Raw genomic sequence first — 22,593 nt, 5'->3', positions numbered from 1 at the left:
TGAACTCACGTTGACCACAATGTAGTCTACTTTGAGTGTCCTGGATTGGTTCCCTTTTCCAAAGGTTGTATGTAGTGATACGTATCCCAGTGGTTATACCGGGGTATCTCCTAGTCCGAACAGACTGTTCGGGTATGCCCTAAGCTCCTTGTCTTCTAGGCCGAGCTTGTCGAAGGCAGTTTTGAATAAGATGTCGGCGGAGCTCCCTTGGTCTATTAATGTGCGGTGGAGATTGGCGTTTGCCAGTATGATGGTGATGACCATGGGGTTGTCGTGTCCCGAGATGATACCGGATGCGTCCTCTTTAGTGAATGTGATTGCAGGGATGTCGGCTGCTTCCTCCTTTCCCTCGACATGATATACTTCTTTGAGATATCTTTTGCGAGATGATTTGGAGATTCCTCCCCCCGCGAATCCGCCATGTATTATGTGGACGTGTCTTTCCGGTGTACGAGGTGATCACGCGGTTCGTCCGATATCTTCGTCCCTTCGTCTCTTTCTTTGGTCATCATCTCGGGTGGCCAGAAACCGATCTAGTTTTCCTTCTCTCACCAATTTTTCAATGATGTTCTTTAAATCGAAGCACTCGTTGGTGGAGTGGCCTCACACTCGATGATATTCACAATATTCATTCCGGTTTCCTCCTCCTCTTTTTCCTTTGAGTGGCCAAGCTGGGGGTATTTTCTCCGTATGGCAGACTTCTTTGTATACGTCGACTAGGGATGCCCTGAGAGGGGTGTAATTGTGGTATTTTTTTATTTTCTCCTCTTGTCGATCTTCTTTCCTTTTGGATTCCTTGTCTTTATCTCGGCAAGGGACCCTGAATTTTGAGTTTTCTCCCAACTGAGCGTTTTCTTCCATGTTGATGTATTTTTCTGCTCGCTCCTACACTTCGTCTAAGGAGGTAGGGTACTTCTTTGATATAGATTAGCTAAAAGGTCCTTCTCGTAGGCCATTGATGAGTCCCATGATGGCGGCCTCTGTTGACAAGCTTTGTATGTCCATGCATGTTTGGTTGAATCGTTCAATGTAGTTGCGGAGGCTCTCCCGATCTCCTTGCTTGATCCCCAGTAAACTGGGGGCGTGCTTGGCTTTATCTTTCTGGATGGAGAATCTGGCTAGCAACTTTTTGGCCAGGTCGTCAAAGTTTGAGATGGACTTTGGAGGTAGGTTGTCGAACCATCTGATTGCTGTCTTCCTGAGAGTTGTTGGAAAAGCTTTGCAGCGAACGGCATCTGAGGCGTCGGTGAGGTACATTCTGCTTCTGAAATTACTGAGATGATGGTTGGGATCTGTGGTGCCATCATACAAAGTCATATCTGGGAGTTTGAAGTCTTTTGGAATTTTGGTTTTCATAATTTTCCTGGTGAATGGATCTTGCTCTTTGCGTGAATTTTCCTCAGGAGTGGTTCGATGAGCTTTTAATTTGAGATCGGCTTCTAATTGCAGTAGTTTATCTTCCAATTCTCGATGCCGCCGTACCTCTCTTTGTAGATCCTTTCCGACCTCTCGTTGTTGATGGGTTTCTTTTTCAAGTTGCTTTAAACGGTCTTGAAGTGCTTCTATTACCCCCGGATTTGATGAGTCTTTGTCCTTGTTGGATTCCGGAGTATCCTTTAGCGTAGTGTCCGCGTTCTTGTGCGGTGTTCTATTTTCCAGATCTGAATCGTGGTCGTTGTCATGACCGTCCGCCATGGTGTTGGGATGACTTCCAGGTTCCCCGGCAACGGCGCCAATGTTCTGAGGGTTACCTGAAACTGGAGGTCGATCTCGGACGAGATCTTCTGAACTGGTCGGTGCTGACGTGTCCGGCTTGTAGGACTGGCTTCGCTGCTGATCCTTCGCCACCGGAGGGTGGGGGGTACCTGCAAGGGACTCCGATGCTTAAGCTAGCAAGGGTATTAAGCAGGTTTTATGTAGACTCAGAGTATGTGTTATACCTGGGTGCTCCAGTGTATTTATAACGGTGTGGAGTGACCCTTTTAGATAAGATAAGTTAGTTATCTTATCTTATCTTATCTTTGGGTGAGGTCAGCTTATCTTTCATGGAACCGCCCTTATCTCTATAAGCGTGGGCCGCCTCTGGATCTGGGTCGTATTCCTTGAGTTGGACCCTTCTTTGGGCTTTCCTGTCAATTTGGCCGAGTTCTTCATAAAGAAGTCGGTCCGCTTGACCTAAAGAGGTCGGTCGCTTTGCTACTGAACATCCCGGTTTGGACAGCTCGACCCAGGGTATGAACACCAACCATATCCCAAAACATACCTAATCATTTCTCATTTATTTCATGACCCATTAATACACAAATTTGTCAAGTTCAACCCCAAGAATTCATAATTAATACAACCTGATACTCAATCTTTAAAGTATCACCATTATTCATGCAAATTATCATCTCATCAACCATCAACCATAAGCATCTACCACCAATTCATTCTTAATCTAATTCAACATTTTCATCAAGTCTACTAAGCATTTAACATAATCATACATTCCAACCTATCTTATGATCGTCTAGCCTAAGTTTTCACAAAAAATTACATATTATCTATAAGAAACCAAAACCATACCTTGGCCGATTCCTCCCTAAGCCAAAGACACTTCAAAGTTGCAAGATCACAAGCCTCCACCACCAAAATTCCAGCACCCAAGCTTAATCCAAGATTCCAATTCCATCAATTTGTCTTCACAACACATAATTTAATCTAATACTATATAAATGCACCCAAATTAACTTAGGTCTCGAAAATTCAATAGGGTTCAAATTCAAAAGTTTTTTACCATTTCCACGGATAAAATGGACAAAGCTCAACACTATCCATGAGTCAATTCGACCCTAGAACATCAAAACCACATAATCTATCACTTAAATTTCAAAATTAGGGAAGAGTGGTTGAGTAAGAAATTTTTAGATTCTTACCAAATTGATTTATGGATTTGGTAAAGAATTTTGAGATGAACGTGTGATCACTAACGACTCGTCAATCGGAGCTCCGGATCAAAAGTTACATGAGATTGAAGGTGAGGTTAGGTTTTGAAAGTTCTTCCCCCTTCCCTCTTGCATTCAACGTGATTCCCTTTCACTTTGAGGGGGAAGTGGCTGAAGCCATTTCATTAATGTGATGTTGGGTTGGATTTTGGGCCCGTTTTGAATTCAATTTAATCGGTTTGGTTCGATGGTCCAATTTTAAACTAAAATCTTTAAAGTTTGTGTCAAAATTTATATTTAATTATTTCTACTTCTTTAAACTATAAAATTTAAGTTTTTAATTTCTTTAAATAATAATTAATTTATTGACTAATTATTTATTAATTACTCGGAATTTACACTTTTTTTTTGTATTCATAGAACTAATTTTTTTATGTTTTTTTAGTCATATAATAAACACAAACTAAATTATAAGTTGGTTTAATTTTATCATATTTTTTAAAAAATAATATAATTTGGTCAGACAAAATACCGTATTCAAAATTCACACTCATGACTATAAATAATGAATAAATAGTTTAAAATATAACAAGGAAATACAATCTATCTTCTCCGTCATTCCTCTTTGTTTCATTTTAGTAAAAAACCAAAATGAACATGAAAAATAAATTTATTAATATTAATAACACAGGACAAGATAATTAAGAGGATTAGAAACACACTTAAACAAAATAATTTAGATTAACTTAATATTGATCTTAGAAGCAACCATTTTTACAAATCTATCCTTTTTTTTGTTTCTTATGCATATTTAATATAGTTGAAATCATAATCATCATCAGTTTTGTCCTGCACTTTGAAAATTATAAAATAGTAAAATTTTACAATATAACTTTAAAAGAGATATTTTCTCGTAAAACAAGAAAGAAAGAAAAAAAAAGAATAATATTCAAAGTGATTATTGAAAAAGAAGAATGGGGTGATAGTTATAAATATAAGGTAATAGTGTAGAGATAAAAACAGTTTGTATAATACTAAACACAAGGTTGATTCCATTTAGTATAAATTTATTCAACCCAGCCATAATATCATATTCTATGTTCTTCTAAGAAAAAGTCATGTTTATAAAATATTGTGAATTTCACAATGAGGCATTGTTTTTATGTAAATTTTGTATGAAACATTAGCATAATTAAAGTTGTTTAATACCAAGATTTTGTTAATGTTACAAGTGTGAGATTGTATAAAATTAGTTTTACATTATAGAAAGCAAGAAAGAGTGAGAAATTTATAATCTATTAACTTACTATCTTAGGATTTTGAGTTGGATGTGATGTATTCTCATCTTATATTTCTCTCACTTAATTTATTTTGAAGTGCAATCACTTGTAAATCTCCGACTTTTTTAAAATTTGTATTAGATTCTTCTTCAACTACTTATTGTTCAATTATTCAAATATTTTAGTTTAATAATAAATAAATAAATAGTTCAACCTTATAATTTTTTTTAAATTTAAAAGAAAATAGATTTTTTTTTCTGCTTTCTTTGTGTTCATAATGCTCTTTATTACTTTCAAAATTAATCAATATATACATCAAGAAATGCCGAATCCCATGAGAAAAATAATGTATTTAGAACTTATTAAGGGATATCTAATAAAAAACTTGTAGGATTTATTTATTTATTCATTTAGTTATTTAAAAATAGAGACAAAATAAGTAAACATGTAAATAGATCATAAATACGAAATAAAAAACAATACATATATTTGACAATAAACAGAAATAATATAAACAGAAGAATAAGTCAACAAAATATACCAAGAGCAACATACTTAATACGTTTCTATAAGAATAATTTATTATTCTATTTTACTCTTTTTTTTTTCTTTTTTTTTTTCCCAAGAATACTCAAAAAGATATAAAGAGTACTCTAATATGAAGTAACATAGAATACCCTATTAATGACTTTTATATCATGGAATAATTCAAATGTTCGATAACAAGTGGGATATTACAAAATAAGTTAAACATGTCAATGCAATTTCATAGAATTTTCAATGGATCAATCTAATACCTAAGTAAACATAAATTCAATTATAAATTAATTATCTAATACCATTCTTTTGCAAATCATTTAACCTATCCAAAATACATTTCTAACATTGATTCAACTAAAGCCAAATAAACTTAAATTTTAAAAGATCATATTAATAAAATGCGGCACACCAAATAGCATAACACAATGTGATGCCCTAAGATAAAAATGATCTTATTTAATATCAATTAACTAATAATCTATAACAATACTCAATTTTTTTTTGACAAAAGTATCTCCATTGCAATTATTACAATAAAGGCCTTCAAAACTTTAATGGGAATAAAATGGTGGATTTTTTAATCTAATATATCTAAAGTGTAATCGAACTAATGATACCAACCACATATCACAAATAACACATAACCTTCAAAAAGTTACAATGTACTATCCAAAAATTCACACGTCATATATAAAAGGTCACAAACTCACAATGCAATAAATATGTCAAGTTTTTTATTCTTTAGATTTTCACCGTTTACAAAAATAAAAAGCAATAATAACTAATAAGTTCCCAAATTCCAACTCTGAAACAAATTGTTAATCTTATATATTATTAAAGGCAATAATTAAGTAGCAAAAAGTGAAACCTTGATATGCAAATTTCAGTTGCCATAACAGATTCTCAATAAACTTTTAAAACATATTTTCTGGACAATAGAATACAACAAGTATAGAAACTTAAAATTCAATCTAATTAACAACCAAACATTAATTCCAACCATAGAAAATTCAATGACTTTGAAAAAAATAAAACTTTTTTAAAAAAACTCATGCTATACCATGACTTTAATTTCTCAAAAATCCATTATCCATCGCTCATATTATAATTAGCTAACCAATTTAATATTTTTTCAACCAGAAACCAAATAAACTCATATTCCAAAAGGATAACATCAATAAAAGTTATATCAAAATCTAAAACAAAATAACAATTTAAGATTTTAAAATAAATAAAAGCAATGTCGTTAAATTTCAATTAATAATTTATATCACTGTTCAAGACGTTTCACTTATATTAAAAGATTTTCATGAATTTTAGATTCTATCTCCATGAATTTTGATAGTGTTACAATTTATACAAATAGGTACGTTTCTATTTATACAAATGTAATTTTATCGATACTTATTCTATATTATACAGGTTAACCTAAAGTTTTGATACCACTTTGTCATGGTCCAAAATGAACCATGACGGGCACTTAGAGAAATAGTCTCCTAGAAAGCCTAATAAATTCGAATATAAGCTAAACAAGTTACAAATATTTTTAATAGATTTACAACTAGTAGAATGAAAAGTTATACATTATTTTAATAAAAGTATAAAATAAATAAATATGGTTGGATCCTACATGTGGCATATAGAGCACATAACGTCTAGAAATTCAACAAAGAATAGGTACTTATTATGTAACACCCTACCACACTAAGCTTTACGCTTAAGTTGTAAAACAGAGGTGGTGTGGTATTACGACCTCTAAAATAAAATGTGCACATATAACAGCAGAAAGATTATAATATACTAGGAGCCTTGAAGAATAAAGGAAATAAAAATCGCGAAATAAAAGCGCAATACTCAAGAAACGAGTTATCTTGCATACTAAGAAAGCTTTAGCTGTTAAGTCTAAAGTAACCAAAAATAGGAACAGAGGGTCAAAGATACAAAATAACAAGCTCCTAACTCAGCCCGCAAAGTCAAGACTGGCCGGAGAGTACATACATATATATATACATATCCAAAACCCAAATTTACATAAACAAAATTCTATCTCTCCATAAATCTCTAAGAGGATCAAAAGGAACAAGTTATGTGGAGAGAAAACTAAATACATATATATACATAACTATATAATCCAAAAAGTAACCCAATAACCACTTTACTTCAGGAGCTCAGACGCCTAAGGAGGTGCCTCTCGACCCGCATCTGAAAAACAACAACATAGTATGGGGTGAGAACCAGAGGTTCTCAATATGGTAAAGGTGCCACACATATAAGATATAAGGTCTTAGGAATTCCAGAGGCAATCTTAGAACGCCGACACTCAGATTATAAAGCTTAATGTATTAGACAGAAGCCATAATAGGTGGTGTTCTAAGAGTATCTGGGCCTAACTTAACTTAACATTAAATCTAAGTCCCACACTGCCATTCCTTCATACCTCCATCTCTGTCAGCATTTCATAGACAAATACACAGATAAAGTCAAGCACAAGAAGGTTGCAAGTACTGCAGGTAACAAATATACATTTAACATGGCAAGTACACTTAGGCACACCCAGTTAATGCACAAACAAGTAATTCAATTAGTATGCACATGATGCATGCCTGTCTTATAGCTGATGAGTCTCATTTGTCGGTTATCAAGCCAACCCGACAAGTCCGGTTTGCTAAACCATTGGACTGTCTCCCAACGTGCATCCCCAAGAGTCTATGAATAACTTTTTCTCAAATAATCAATATTGCTCAATGGGGGTTAATATTCCTGGGAATTTATAAGTGCCCGGTCACTCTTACGTCGTAGGGTCAACAGAGTATCGAGTTTTCGACCTGGTACACGTGGTGGCAAGCCACAGTACTTTACCCAGGGAATCTCGTATCTCAGATCATTTAATTAATCAAGCCAAGTATCATATATGATCATCCGTAACATTTCATAATCAATTCATCACTTTTCAGCTTTACTTCATCTCCAAGTTATCCCCATTTCCTAACTTCATCTGATTATCAGGTTTAATACTATTACTTATGACCGAAGGAATGAAAATAGAGGTTTAGAAGTTTAAAATAGGGTTTAAAACTCAAAAAAATCATGTTTGCTGGAACATGAGCCACACGTACGCATGGCTCATGCGTACGCGTCTGAGTGTAAGAATGCAGCTCGCGTGCGCGTCCCTTATGTCATGCGTACGCATAGGACCAGTCGCATACGCATCACCAAAAATTCCTTGCCATACGTACGCGTGGGCCACGCGTACGCGTGGACGTATGTTTTTAAAAAAAATCAGATTCAGTAACAAGCTATAGAATTACGAATTTTTTAACCAAACTTCCAATGCACATAACTTAACCATTTTAAATCGTTTTTCATCCGTTCTTCGAATGGCATAAATTTCACGAACTCAATTTTCATTTAAAACAAGTTGGAAACAAATTGGGAGTTCGGAAGCTAAATTATAGTTCGCCAAAATTTGGCCTAAAACCAAAATTTTGTAAACTTACAAAACCTCTTCCTCATTCAAAACAATTCCCATGATACCAACACAACAACCTGCACTTGCTAGCACCAAAATGTCCTTCTTCCTCAACACAGTAACCACCATGAAAATCATACTTCACACCAACAATAATTACATATATACATGCCAAATCCACCAACAATAATTACATATATACATGCCAAATTCCACAACCAAACCATAGCTCACAAATCACCTACTTATATCCTCAAATCAATAATTAACAATTTACCAATCCTTCAACTAATCAGTACCATACCAGTCCATATTTAACAACAAGATACTAAACCACAAAATACACATACATTCCAACTTATACTATGGTCATCTAGCCTAAGTTTTCACAGAACATTATATATTAAATGCAAGAAACCTAAACCATACCTTGGCCGGTCTCCTCGTAGCTATCAAAGCAATTCACCCAAAACAAACACAGCCCCAAAGCCTGACAAAATACTAATTTCCAGCCTCCACCAAAATTCGAACGTCCAGAATTTTAAGCTCCAATTATTTATTCACAACCTTACCCAAGTTTCACATAAGCAAGAGTGAACGTTTTTCTCAAGCTAATTGGATCCTAAAACATAAAAAAGCAAAGAAATTCAACATCTCTATTCAATTTTTGAAAATTTGGGGGAAGAGGAGGCTGAGAGTGAATAAGCAGGTTACCTATGAAATTATTTCGATAAAAACGTAGAGCTCGACGCAGTGGTCGCGTGGCCACAAGTGGTGCGGCGATCGGAGCTCGGAAGGAGGAGTTACGGGATTTTGAATTACCGTAAGGGTTTCGGGGAAATTTCTTTCTCTTCTCCCCTGTTATTGCCTTCAGCACGTTCTGAAAATGAGGAGAAAGAAGAGCCTGTGGCTCATTTAAATGATGGGCCGGTTGGGCTCACGTGCCCGGTTTGGGCCCAGTTCAACTGGTTCGTCTCGTTTGGTCCAATCTTGGACCGATTTCTTCGAAATTAGTGTCAAAATTCTCGTTTTAATGAGCTCTATCCTAATTTAATATAATATTCACATTTATAATTTTCTTTATTAGAAATTAATTTATTGACTAATTATTTACTAATTTAACGGGGTTTACACATTACACATTATTACTCTTGAATAGAAAGGCTCACATATTCGAGTATTTGTTCCTGAAAAATAGTTTTAGAAAAATAGAATGAGTTTTGCAACTCAATGACTAGACAATATATTTATAGTCCACATGAGATCATATAAACATTATTGTCAAGATAATTTCAAAAGAAAATAGTAGTTTATACAAATAACTGAATCAATAAAAGAGCTCTCAGTACAAAAATCAAATCAAATAGTCCACATTGGGGCGGCTCCACTTCTAAGGGTAGCTCTCTTTTCTCTCGTGTGTCCATACAAAATAACAGATCCAACGTGTGACCTACACATTAGGCTAGCAATGCCGATGCTAGCTAGCTGTGATCTGAATCAGATGTATCTAGGATAACGTCATAACCGCCGTTAACTATGGTTTTCTAATACAAGCCTCCTAAACTAATTCAAAATATATAATTTCAAATACAATAAATTCCTTAAATCTTTCAAATTTACGAGGTATCAAATCAAATCAAATAATACTTTCGCATCCAAATCCTTTTCAATCATAATTTCTCAATCATAAAGAATTTCAAACATATTTTAAAGTAAGTGAACCAACAAATACTTCAATGCTTCAAAAATACATATTCGATTAAAATCAAATATTCTAAAATAATGTAAAACTTCATAAAACATACATATAGTCTCATGTAAAATTTTTAAGGTATGAGCTTCACAAAGATAATTATTCAACTCTAATAAATCAATTATTCTAATCAAATTAAAATTCTTCAATAATAATTTTATAAATATAATTAAAATCTCATAATAGCATAAACCAAAAAGTCAATAATTATAGATGTAAAGCCTACTTATAACTTAATCCCAAGGAACCGAAGAGACCAAATCTTGAATGCCAAATTAAAGGGTTAGAATGGTTGAAGTAGAATGAAATGAAAAAGCGCAAAATTTGGGATTGGGACAGCGGCAACAACTTCAATTCTCATGATAGCAATAATGGCCACAACACCAGGCAAAAGCAATAAATTCTGATTGAAATAAAAGGCAAATGCAGATACAATTTTGGAAAATTCAAAATAGAATAGAGGCTGAAAATAAATCAAAACAAGAGTAAGACAGGGACTGAAATGGTAAAATAAGGTAAAAAATGGAACCAGTGAGTTTGGAAGCTCTAGCGTGTTTTCCAGCGACAGCAATGCCACTTCCCGGCATCCAGAGGCACGTTGACAAGGTCTTCTTCTACTCCGGCATGTTCCTCCTCCCCCTCTGCTCGTGTTTGGTCACGTTCTCTCTCTCTCTCTCTCTCTCTCTCTCTCTCTCTCTCTCTCTCTTTCTTTTTGAAGACTCTCTCTCTGCATCACTATATCTCTCAAGTTGTTTCTCTCTCTTCGAGCCTTCATGCTTGCAGCTGCAATGATGGCGACGACATCAGAGTGACTCAACGGCGGCAGAAGCATATCTGGTGCACGAAATTGTGATTAAACTTTTCACAACTCCGCACAACTAACCAGCAAGTGCACTGGGTCGTCCAAGTAATACCTTACGTGAGTAAGGGTCGATCCCACGGAGATTGTCGGCTTGAAGCAAGCTATGGTTATCTTGTAAATCTTAGTCAGGAGATTAATGATAAAAATGATTTTTTTATGAAAAGTAAATAACATGAAATAAATGGTACTTGTGATTCGGTAATGAGGAACAGGTTGAGATTCCGGAGATGCTCTGTCGTTTGAATCTCTGCTTTCCTACTGTCTTCTTCTCCAAACACGCATGGCTTCCTTCAATGGCATGCTGTATGTTGGTGGATCACCATTGTCAATGGCTACCATCCGTCCTCTCGGATGAAAAATACTAGGCACGGTTTCTGTACGGCTAATCAACTGTCGGATCTCTCATCTCTGATGAAAAATACTAGGTACAGCTACCGCACGGCTAATCATCTGTCGGTTCTCACTTGTGTCGGAATGGTATCTCTCTATCCTTTTGCACACTGTCACTATGCCCAACATTCGTGAGTTTGAAGCTCGTCACAGTCATCCCATTCCAAATCCTACTTGGAATACCACAGATAAGGTTTAGACTTTCCGGATCTCAGGAATGCTGCCAATTGGTTCTAGCCTCTACCATGAAGGTTCTAATCCCACAGACTCGGTCCGTGGATTAGAGACCCAAGAGATACGCACTCAAGCTGTCGCCCAATGACTACGTTGAGCTCAAGTAGAACGGGAGTGGTTGTCAAGCATGCGTTCATAAGTTTGAGAATGATGATGAGTGTCACGGATCATCATATCTCTATATTGAAGTACGAGTAAGTATCTTAGAACAGAATCAAGCGTGATTGAATAGAAAATAATAGTAATTGCATTAATCCATTGAGACACAGCAGAGCTCCTCACCCCCATCTATGGGGTTTAGAGACTCATGCCGTAGAAAATACAATATGAGATGTAAAATGTCAGAAGTTACCAAAATGAATCTCTAAAAGTAGTTTTTATACTAAACTAGTAACTTAGGTTTACAGAAAATGAGTAACTAAGTGTAGATAGTACAGAAATTCACTTCCGGGGCCCACTTGGTGTGTTCTTGGACTGAGCATTGAAGCTTTCACATGCATATGCCTTAAATTGGAGTTAAACGCCACCCTGGGTGCCAAAATGGGCGTTTAACGCCAAGAAGTGTGCCAGTTCTGGCGTTTTACGCCAGAAAAGGGTCTCTGGCTGGCGTTTAATGCCAGTTTGGGCCATCAAGTCTCAGACAAAGTATGGACTATTATATATTGCTGGAAAGCCCAAGATGTCTACTTTCTAACGCAATTTAGAGCACGCCAATTGGGATTCTATAGCTCCAGAAAATCTATTTCGAGTGCAGGAGGGTCAAAATCCAACAACATCTGCAGTCCTTTCTCAGCCTATGAATCAGATTTTTGCTCAGGTCCCTCAATTTCAGCCAGAAAATACCTGAAATTACAGAAAAACACACAAACTCATAGTAAAGTCTAGAAATGTGATTTTTGCATAAAAACTAATAAAATATAATAAAAAGTAACTAAAATATACTAAAAACTACCTAAAAATAATGCCAAAAAGGGTATAAATTATCCGCTCATCACAACACCAAACTTAAATTGTTGCTTGTCCCCAAGCAAATAAAAACAAAATAGGATAAAAAGAATAGAATATACAATAAATTTCAAAAAATATCAATGAAGATTAGTTTCAATTAGATGAGCGGGACTAGTAGCTTTTTGCTTCTGAACAGTTTTAGCATCTCACTTTATCCTTTGAAGTTCAGAATGATTGGTATCCATAGGTACTCAGAATTCAGATAGTGTTATTGATTCTCCTAGTTCAGTATGTTGATTCTTGAACACAGCTACTTTATGAGTCTTGGCCGTGACCCTAAGCATTTTGTTTTCCGGTATTACCGCCTAATACATAAATGCCACAGACACATAACTGGGTGAACCTTTTCAGATTGTGACTCAGCTTTGCTAGAGTCCCCAGTTAGAGGTGCCCAGAGCTCTTAAGCATACTCTTTTTGCTTTGGACCACGACTTTAATCACTCAGTCTCAAGCTTTTCACTTGGACCTTCATGACACAAGCACATGGTTAGGGACAGCTTGATTTAGCCGCTTAGGCCAGGATTTTATTCCTTTGGGCCCTCCTATCCATTAATGCTCAAAGCTTTGGATCCTTTTTACCCTTGCCTTTTTGTTTAAAGAGCTATTGGCTTTTTCTGCTTGCTTTTTCTTTTTCTTTATTTTTTGCCATTTTTTTGCAAGCTTTGTGTTTTTCACTGCTTTTTCTTGCTTCAAGAATCAATTTTATGATTTTTCAGATTATCAATAACATTTCTCTTTTTTCATTATTCTTTCAAGAGCCAAAAATTTTAACATTCATAAACTTCACTATAAAAAATATGCACTATTCAAGCATTCATTCAGAAAACAAGAAGTATTGTCACCACATCAAAATAATTAAACTAATTTCAAGATAAATTTCGAAATTATGCACTTCTTGTTCTTTTGAAAATAAAAAAAAATTTCTTTTAAGAAAGGTGAGGGATTCATGGAATCATTCATAGCTTTAAGACATAGACACTAAACACTAATAATCATGTAATAAAGATAAAAACAAGACAGAAACAAAACATAAAAGCAGACAAATAACAATAAAAGAAAGGAAATTAAAGACATAAAAATAAACGACTCTAATACTAATGCTCATGTAACTCTTAAAATAGGTCTCTAATAACAAAAGTTATCACAGAGTTAAGACTCAACAACCTTTATTTTGAGAGATACTTGCTCCTTCAATCTGTGGGACGTCTAGCTCTTCAAGGGACAGCTTCTGGCACTTTAGCTCCTGTATCTCACGTCCTTATTTCTCTTGTTCTTTGAGCAGTTTACAGAGCATGCTGTTTTGATTCTGCTGCTCTTCTTTGAGTTGATCCATAGCTTCTTGCAGCTTGGTGACAGATGCTTCTAAGCGGGCCTAATATTCAAATTGAGAAATTTCTGGGAGGAGCTCATGCGCCCTCCTCTTGATGGGGTTGTCTTGAACTTGAGGTCCATCCATCACCTTTTTGGTGATTGAGCGTTCAACTGGGATATATTCATCCACACCCATCTCTACCCCCGCATCTTTACATAACAGAATAATCAAGCTTGGGTAAGCCAATTTAGCATCAGTGGATTCCTTGTTTGCAAATATGTAAATTTCACCAGGAATTAGCTGATGAATCTCTACTTCTTTCCCCAGCATAATACAGTGAATCATCACTGCTCTCTTGACAGTGACTTCAGAACGGTTGCTGGTTGGGAGAATAGAACGCCCAATGAAATTCAGCCAACCTCTAGCAACTGGTTTGAGATCTCCTCTCTTTAGCTGGTTTGGGACACCTTTTGTATTAGTAATCCACTTGGTTCCAGGGAGGCATGTGTCCTCTAGAACTTGATCTAGCCTTTTATCTTTGGCCATTCTCCTATTAAAGGATTCTGGATCATCTTGTAGTTGAGGAAGCTTGAGAACTTCTCTCACTTTGTCAAAGTGGAAGTAAATAATCTTCCCTCTGACCATAGTCCAAAAAGAGTGGAAGGCAATTCCCTCTAATCTTTGTTTATCCGTTATCCACAGATTTGCATAGACTTCCTGGATCATGTTTCTTCCAACATGTATCTCAGGATTAGCCAGGACTTTCCAGCCCCTGTTTCGAATCTGCTTTTGGATCTCCGGGTATTCATCTTCTTTCAGATTGAACTTAACTTCCGGGATCACTGATCTTCTGTACACAATTTTGAAATAATGGTCTGCATGTTCTTTGGTGCAGAAATTCTCATGCATCCAACGTGGTTTTGGATTTCTTTCTTTCTTGTCTTTTGAAGTAGTTTGTCTTCCTTTGGGCGCCATGAGATTAGTTTATTTTAGCTCAGGGAGCATAGAAATCACACCAAACTTAGAGATTTGCTTGCCCTCAAGCAAAATAAAAAGAAAGAAGATGACTAGATGGAGAGAAGGATTTGAATGATGGGTGAAAAGGGGCTGGTCGAATGTATATTTAAAAGGGAGGGAGGGAATGGGTTTCTAATTTTTAGAAAAAGAGAAGATAGAAAGATATGATTGATAAAAAAATAAACATGATATGAAAACGATAATATTATTTTTAAAATTTAAAAGATATGACAAAGATAGGAGGAAGTTAAAGTTGAAATTTTGTTAATGTATTGATGCGTGGCAGAAGTTAGACCAATTAAGAGATTATCATATAATAGAACAGCATTGCGAGTATAGCTCTTAACCAGCTAAAATCTACTTCACCAATTTAGAAGAGTGTCACAAAAATTTAGAATAGAAAAATACTGGGAGTATGAGTCCCAGGTCGTCTCCCAACGAGTTGCGAGAAAGGATGCTATTTTATTAATTAGGAATTTTCAAGAGAGTTTTAGTTTGGTTGATAAGCAATTAAACAATTGTAAATTAAAGCGATAAAAACTAAGAATGGTTATTAATATTCTAGATAAAGGGCCTTGACTGGGGGAATGATTAATTGGAAGTTCTATCCTTGTTGGGGTCTCTTAAGTGTAGTATTAAAAAGGTTGTTGTTTTCACTTAGTTAACCCTTACTAAATAAAGGAAAGTCAAGTGATTGAGCTAGCTCTTATTCGCAAATCCTAGTCCTCTCCCTTGGAAAGGTTTAGCGTTAGTAAATACAGAACTAGCCAACAACGTCCAGTTTAACCATCACTTAAGCCTTCCAACTCAAGTGTCTCCTTTTAATCAACCCCCATGTCAAGTATGGAATCTACTCCATTGACATGAATATAACAGTCATAAAAATATAAGAAGAAGACGTGATGGATTAAATTAAATTAGTTAAAAGTAAAAGTAATCCTTTGCATTAACAATCCATGAAAATAATCCAATTACTACTTTAAACAAGAATTAAGAATATAGAATAAATAAAAAAGTAAATAAGGAAACAAACTAGAATAGTATCTTCAACGGAGGTAATGACTCTTTAATATCCAAAAGCAAAAGCAATAACTGGGAATGTAAAGAGAACCTGAAGGAAGAGTAATCCTCTCTAAATTCAAATCTAAAAACCTAAAACTATCCTCATGAGAATGTATCAATGTATCTAAAAATAAAGTGTCAAAAAGTGTTGTTTTGAGTCTCTGCATGTTCCTTGGCTTTATTCTGTGTTTCTGGGCCGAAAAGTGGGTCACAACGCGGCCCGAAATTGCCCCCGGCATTTTCTGTTATTTCTGCAGATCGCGCAGGTCAGGCGTACGCGTCGTCCACGCGTGCGGGTCATTCAGCGATTTTCCTTTTCATGCGTATATGTCGTCCACACGTTTGCGTCATTTGTGCAGATTCCAATCAATGCGTACGCGTCAGGCATGCACACACATCGCTACAATTTTCTCCATTCCGTGTGCTCGCGTGAGCCATGCGTGCGCGTCAGTGTTCGCTGGTCATCTCCTTATTTTCTTGTATTCCTTCCATTTTTGCAAGCTTTCTGGTATGTGAAATTGTTACTCTGAGGTTGTAAAATTTGTTGTTCGTTCTCTCCCTGGCAATGGCGCCAACAACTGTTGCACAATACCATGGTCCAAACATAACTTCACAACTTCGCACAACTAACCAGCAAGTGCACTGGGTCGTCCAAGTAATAAAACTTTACGTGAGTAAGGGTCGATCCCACGGAGATTGTTGGTATGAAGCAAGCTATAGTCATCTTGTAAATCTCAGTCAGGCGGATATCAAATGGTTATGGAGTTTTCGAATAATAATAATAATAATAGATAAACAGAAAATAAAGATAGAAATACTTATGTATATCATTGGTGAGAATTTCAGATAAGCGTATAGAGATGCTTTCGTTCCTTTGACTGTCTGCTTTCCCGCTGTCTTCATCCAATCAGTCTTACCCCTTTCCATGGCAAGCTTTCTGTAAGGGCATCACCGTTGTCAATGGCTACATCCCATCCTCTCTTGTGAAAAACGTCCAAATGTTCTGTCACGGCATGGCTAATCATCTAGAGGTTCTCGATCATACTGGAATAGGATTCACCCTCCTTTTGCGTCTGTCACTACGCCCAGCACTCGCGAGTTTGAAGTTCGTCACAGCCATCCCTTCCCAGATCCTACTCGGAATACCACAGACAAGGTTTAGACTTTCCGGATCTCAGGAATGGCCATCCATGGGTTCTAACTTATACCACGAAGATTCTGATTAAGGAATCCAAGAGATACTCATTCAATCTAAGGTAGAACGGAAGTGGTTGTCAGGCAAGTGTTCATGGGGAATGATGATGACCGTCACGATCATCACATTCATGTTGAAGCGCGAATGGATATCTTAGAAGCGGAATAAGTTGAATTGAATAGAAAAATAGTAGTACTTTGTATTAAATCATGAGGAACAGCAGAGCTCCACACCTTAATCTATGGAGTGTAGAAACTCTACCGTTTGAAAATACATAAGTGATAATGGTCCAGGCATGGCCGAATGGCCAGCCCCCAAACGTGATCAATAGATCAAAAGATAATCCAAAGATGAACTAAAAATCATAAGATGGTCAAAAAGACGACTAATACAATAGTAAAAAGTCTTATTTATACTAAACTAGCTACTAGGGTTTACATAAGTAAGTAATTGATGCATAAATCCACTTCCGGGGCCCACTTGGTGTGTGCTTGGGCTGAGCTTGAAGTTTACACGTGCAGAGGCTTCTTTTGGAGTTGAACGCCAAGTTGTAACGTGTTTCTGGCGTTCAACTCTGGTTCGTGACGTGTTTCTGGCGTTTAACTCTAGACTGCAGTGTAGAACTGGCGTTCAATGCCCTTTTGTGTCATCTAAACTCGGCCAAAGTATGGACTATTATATATTGCTGGAAAGGCTTGGATGTCTACTTTCCAACGAAATTGGAAGCGCGCCATATTGAGTTATGTAGCTCCAAAAAATCCACTTTAAGTGAAGGGAGGTCAGAATCCAACAACATCAGCAGTCCTTCTTCTACCTCTGAATCTGATTTTTGTTCAAGTCCCTCAATTTCAGCCAGAAAATACCTGAAATCACAGAAAAGCACACAAACTCATAGTAAAGTCCAAAAATGTGAATTTAACATAAAAACTAATAAAAACATCCCTAAAAGTAACTAGATCCTACTAAAAACATACTAAAAACAATGCCAAAAAGCGTATAAATTATCCGCTCATCACAACACCAAACTTAAATTGTTGCTTGTCCCCAAGCAACTGAAAATAAAATAAGATAAAAAGAAGAGAATATACTATAAATTCTAAACTATCAATGAAACATAGCTCCAATCAGATGAGCGGGACTTGCAGCTTTTTGCCTCTTGAATAGTTTTGGCATCTCACTTTATCCATTGAGGTTCAGAATGATTGGCATCTATAGGAACTCAGAGTTCAGATAGTGTTATTGATTCTCCTAGTTCAGTATGTTGATTCTTGAACACAGCTACTTTATGAGTCTTGGCCGTGGCCCTAAGCACTTTGTTTTCCAATATTACCACCGGATACATAAATGCCACAGTCACATAAATGGGTGAACCTTTTCAGATTGTGACTCAGCTTTGCTAAAGTCCCCAATTAGAGGTGTCCAGGGTTCTTAAGCACACTCTTCTTTTGCTTTGGACCTTGACTTTAACCGCTCAGTCTCAAGTTTTCACTTGACACCTTCACGCCACAAGCACATGGTTAGGGACAGCTTGGTTTAGCCGCTTAGGCCGGGATTTTATTCCTTTTGGCCCTCCTATCCACTAATGCTCAAAGCCTTGGGATCCTTTTTATTTACCCTTGCCTTTTGGTTTTAAGGGTTATTGGCTTTTTGCTCTTGCCTTTTGGTTTTAAGAGCTTTTGGCTTTTTCTGCTTGCTTTTTCTTTTTCCTCTTTTTTTTTTCGCCATTTTTTTCTTTATCTTTTCTATTTTTTTCTGCAAGCTTTTGTATTCACTACTTTTTCTTGCTTCAAGAATCATTTTTATGATTTTTCAGATTATCAAATAACATGTCTCCTTGTCATCATTCTTTCAAGAGCCAACATATTTAACATTCATAAACAACAACTTCAAAAGACATATGCACTGTTCACGCATTCATTCAGAAAACAAAAAGTATTGTCACCACATCAATATAATTAAACTAAGTTCAAGGATAAATTCGAAACTCATGTACTTCTTGTTCTTTTGAATTAAAAACATTTTTCATTTATAAAGAGAGGTGATGGATTCATAGGACATTCATAACTTTAAGACAAAGTTACTAAATACTAATGATCATGTAATGAAGACACAAACATAGATAAACATTTAACATAGAAAACGAAAAACAGAAAATTTAAGAACAAGGAATGAGTCCACCTTAGTGATGGTGATGTTTCCTTCTTGAGGAACCAATGATGTCCTTGAGCTCTTCTATGTCTCTTCCTTGTCTTTGTTGCTCCTCCCTCATTGCTCTTTGATCTTCTCTAATTTCATGGAGGATGATAGAGTGCTCTTGATGTTCCACCCTTAGTTTTCCCCAATAATTGTGTGGAGAAAAATGTATCCCCTGAGGTATCTCAGGGATCTCTTGATTTGCAGTCAAATGTTCTACCACTGAGCTATAGACCCTTGAGATGAATTTCTCCATCTCCTATGACTTGGAGGTAGAAGCTTTTGTCTTCCCTTTCCTCTTTCTAGAGGTTTCTCTGGCCTTAGGTGCCATCAATGGTTATGGAAAAACAAAAAAGATATGCTTTTACCACACCAAACTTAGAATGTTTCTCGCCCTCGAGCAAAAGAAGAAAGAATAGTAGAAGAAGAAGAAGATATGGAGGAGATGGAGGGAGGTGTGTATTCGGCTATATGGGTGGGATTGGGTGGGAAAGAGATTTTGAATTTTGAAGGTAGGTGGAGTGGAAGTATGTGGGGATCCTGTGGTGTCCACAGATCCTGAGGTGTCAAGGATTTACATCCCTGCACCATTGAGGCATGTAAAATGCCTTTGCATGAAATTCTGGCGTTTAAACGCCGAATTGGTGCTTGTTCTGGGCGTTCAGCACCAACTTTCCTCAGTGTGCATTCCTGGCGTCTGAACACCAGAATGCTGCTTGTTTTGGGCGTTCAACGCCAGATCCATGCTCTGTTCTGGCGTTGAACGCCATCCAGATGCTCCTTACTGGCGTTTAAACGCCAGTAAGTCCTTCCTCCAGGGTGTGATTTTTCTTCTGCTGTTTTTGATTCTGTTTTTGATTTTTCTATTTATTTTGTGACTCCACATAATCATGAACCTAATAAAATATGAAAGAACAATAAAATAAAAATAAAATTAGATAAATAAAAATTGAGTTACCTCCCAACAAGCACTTCTTTAATGTCAATAGCTTGACAGTGGGCTCTCATGGAGCCACACAGGTGATCAGGTCAATTTTATAAACTCCCAACACCAAACTTAGAGTTTGGATATGGGAGTTCAACACCAAACTTAGAGTTTGGCTGAGGCCTCCCAACACTAAACTTAGAGTTTGATTGTGGGGGCTTTAGTTGACTCTGTACTGAGAGAAGCTTTTTATGCTTCCTCTCCATTGTTACAGAAAGAGATCCTTGAGTTTTAAACACAAGGTTGTCCTCATTTAGTTGAAGGACCAACTCTCCTCTGTCTACATCAATCACAGCTCTTGCTGTGGCTAGGAAGGGTCTTCCAAGGATGATGGATTCATCCTCATCCTTCCCAGTGTCTAGGATTATGAAATCAGCAGGGATGTAAAGGCCTTTAACCTTTACTAACATGTCCTCCACTTGTCCATAAGCCTGTTTTCTTGAGTTGTCTGCCATCTCTAGTGAGATTCTGGCAGCTTGACCTCAAAGATTCCCAATTTCTCCATTACAGAGAGGGGCATGAGGTTTGTCCCTGACCCAAGGTCACATAGAGCCTTCTCAAAGGTCATGGTGCCTATGGTACAAGGTATTAAGAACTTTCCGGGATCCTGTTTCTTCTGAGGTAATCTCAGTTGATCCAATGCATTTAGTTCATTGGTGAACAGGGGAGGTTCATCTCCCCAAGTCTCATTACCAAATAAATTGGCATTCAGCTTCATGATTGCACCAAGGAACTTGGTAACTTGCTCTTCGGTACATCTTCATTCTCTTCAGAAGAGGAATACTCATCAGAGCTCATGAATGGCATAAGGAGGTTCAATAGAATCTCTATGGTCTCTAGATGAGCCTCAGATTCCTCAGAGGGGAACTCCTTATTGATCACTGGACGTCCCAGGAGGTCTTCCTCCTTGGGATTCACGTCCTCCCCTTCCTCCTTGGATTCGGCCATGATGGTTATATCAATTGCCTTGCACTCTCCTTTTGAATTTTCTTCTGTATTGCTTGGGAGAGTACTAGGAGGGATTTCAGTGATCCTTTTACTCAGCTGGCCCACTTGTGCCTCCAAATTTTTGATTGAGGACCTTGTTTCATTCATGAAACTTACAGTGGCCTTGGATAGATTAGAGACTAAGTTTGCTAAATTAGAGGTATTTTGTTCAGAGTTCTCTGTCTGTTGCTGAGAAGATGATGGAAAAGGTTTACTACTGTTAAACCTGTTTCTTCCACCATTATTAAGGCCTTGTTGAGGCTCTTGTTGATCCTTCCACGAGAGATTTGGGTGATTTCTCCATGAGGGATTATAGGTGTTTCCATATGGTTCACCCATGTAATTCACCTCTGCTATTGTAGGGTTTTCAAGATCATAAGCTTCTTCTTCAGAAGATGCCTCTTGAGTACTGTTGGATGCAGCTTGCATTCCATTCAGACTCTGAGAAATCATATTGACTTGCTGAGTCAATATTTTATTCTGAGCCAATATGGCATTCAGAGTATCAATTTCAAGAACTCCCTTCTTCTGAGGCGTCCCATTACTCACAGGATTCCTCTCAGAAGTGTACATAAACTGGTTGTTAGCAACCATGTCAATGAGTTCTTGAGCTTCTGCAGGTGTTTTCTTTAGGTGAATGGATCCACCTACAGAAGTATCCAATGACATCTTAGCTAATTCAGACAGACCATCATAGAATATATCCAGGATGGTCTATTCTGAAAGCATGTCAGAAGGACACTTTTTGGTCAGTTCCTTGTATCTCTCCCAAGCTTCATAGAGGGATTCACCTTCTTTCTGTCTGAAGGTTTGAACATCCACTCTAAGCTTACTCAGCTTTTGAGGAGGAAAGAACTTGGCTAAGAAAGCCTTGACCAGCTTATCCCAAGAGTTCAGCCTATCCTTAGGTTGAGAGTCCAACCATATTCTAGCTCTGTCTCTCACAGCAAAAGGGAAAATTATGAGCCTGTAGACTTCAGGATCTACTCCATTAGTCTTAACAGTATCACAGATCTGCAAGAATTCAGTTAAGAACTGAAAAGGATCTTCAGATGGAAGTCCATGAAACTTGCAGTTTTGTTGCATCAAAGAAACTAGTTGAGGCTTAAGCTCAAAATTGTTTGCTCCAATGGTAGGGATGGAGATGCTTCTTCCATGTAAATTGGAATTAGGTGCAGTAAAGTCACCAAGCATCCTCCTTGCATTATTATTATTTTCGGCTGCCATCTCCTCTTCCTTTTCAAAAATTTCTGTAAGGTTGTCTCTGGATTGTTGTATTTTAGTTTCTCTTAGTTTCCTTTTCAGAGTCCTTTCAGGTTCAGGGTCTGCTTCAACAAAAATGTTCTTGTCCTTGCTCCTGCTCATATGAAAAAGAAGGG

General features: G+C 36.9%; 1 non-coding gene across 1 annotated transcript; it reads left to right on the top strand.

The window, feature by feature from the left end:
- The first annotated feature begins 21,937 nt into the window (after positions 1 to 21,937).
- Positions 21,938 to 22,045, top strand: LOC148566085 (small nucleolar RNA R71). The gene has a single exon (XR_015885295.1). It is a non-coding gene; the product is annotated as a small nucleolar RNA R71 (small nucleolar RNA).
- The last annotated feature ends 548 nt before the right edge of the window (positions 22,046 to 22,593 follow it).

This window comes from Arachis ipaensis, chromosome B5, assembly GCF_059453495.1.
Source record: "Arachis ipaensis isolate K30076 ecotype BB chromosome B5, ASM5945349v1, whole genome shotgun sequence".
Lineage (NCBI taxonomy): Eukaryota > Viridiplantae > Streptophyta > Magnoliopsida > Fabales > Fabaceae > Arachis > Arachis ipaensis.
This window is presented reverse-complemented; position numbering and strand designations above follow the sequence as displayed.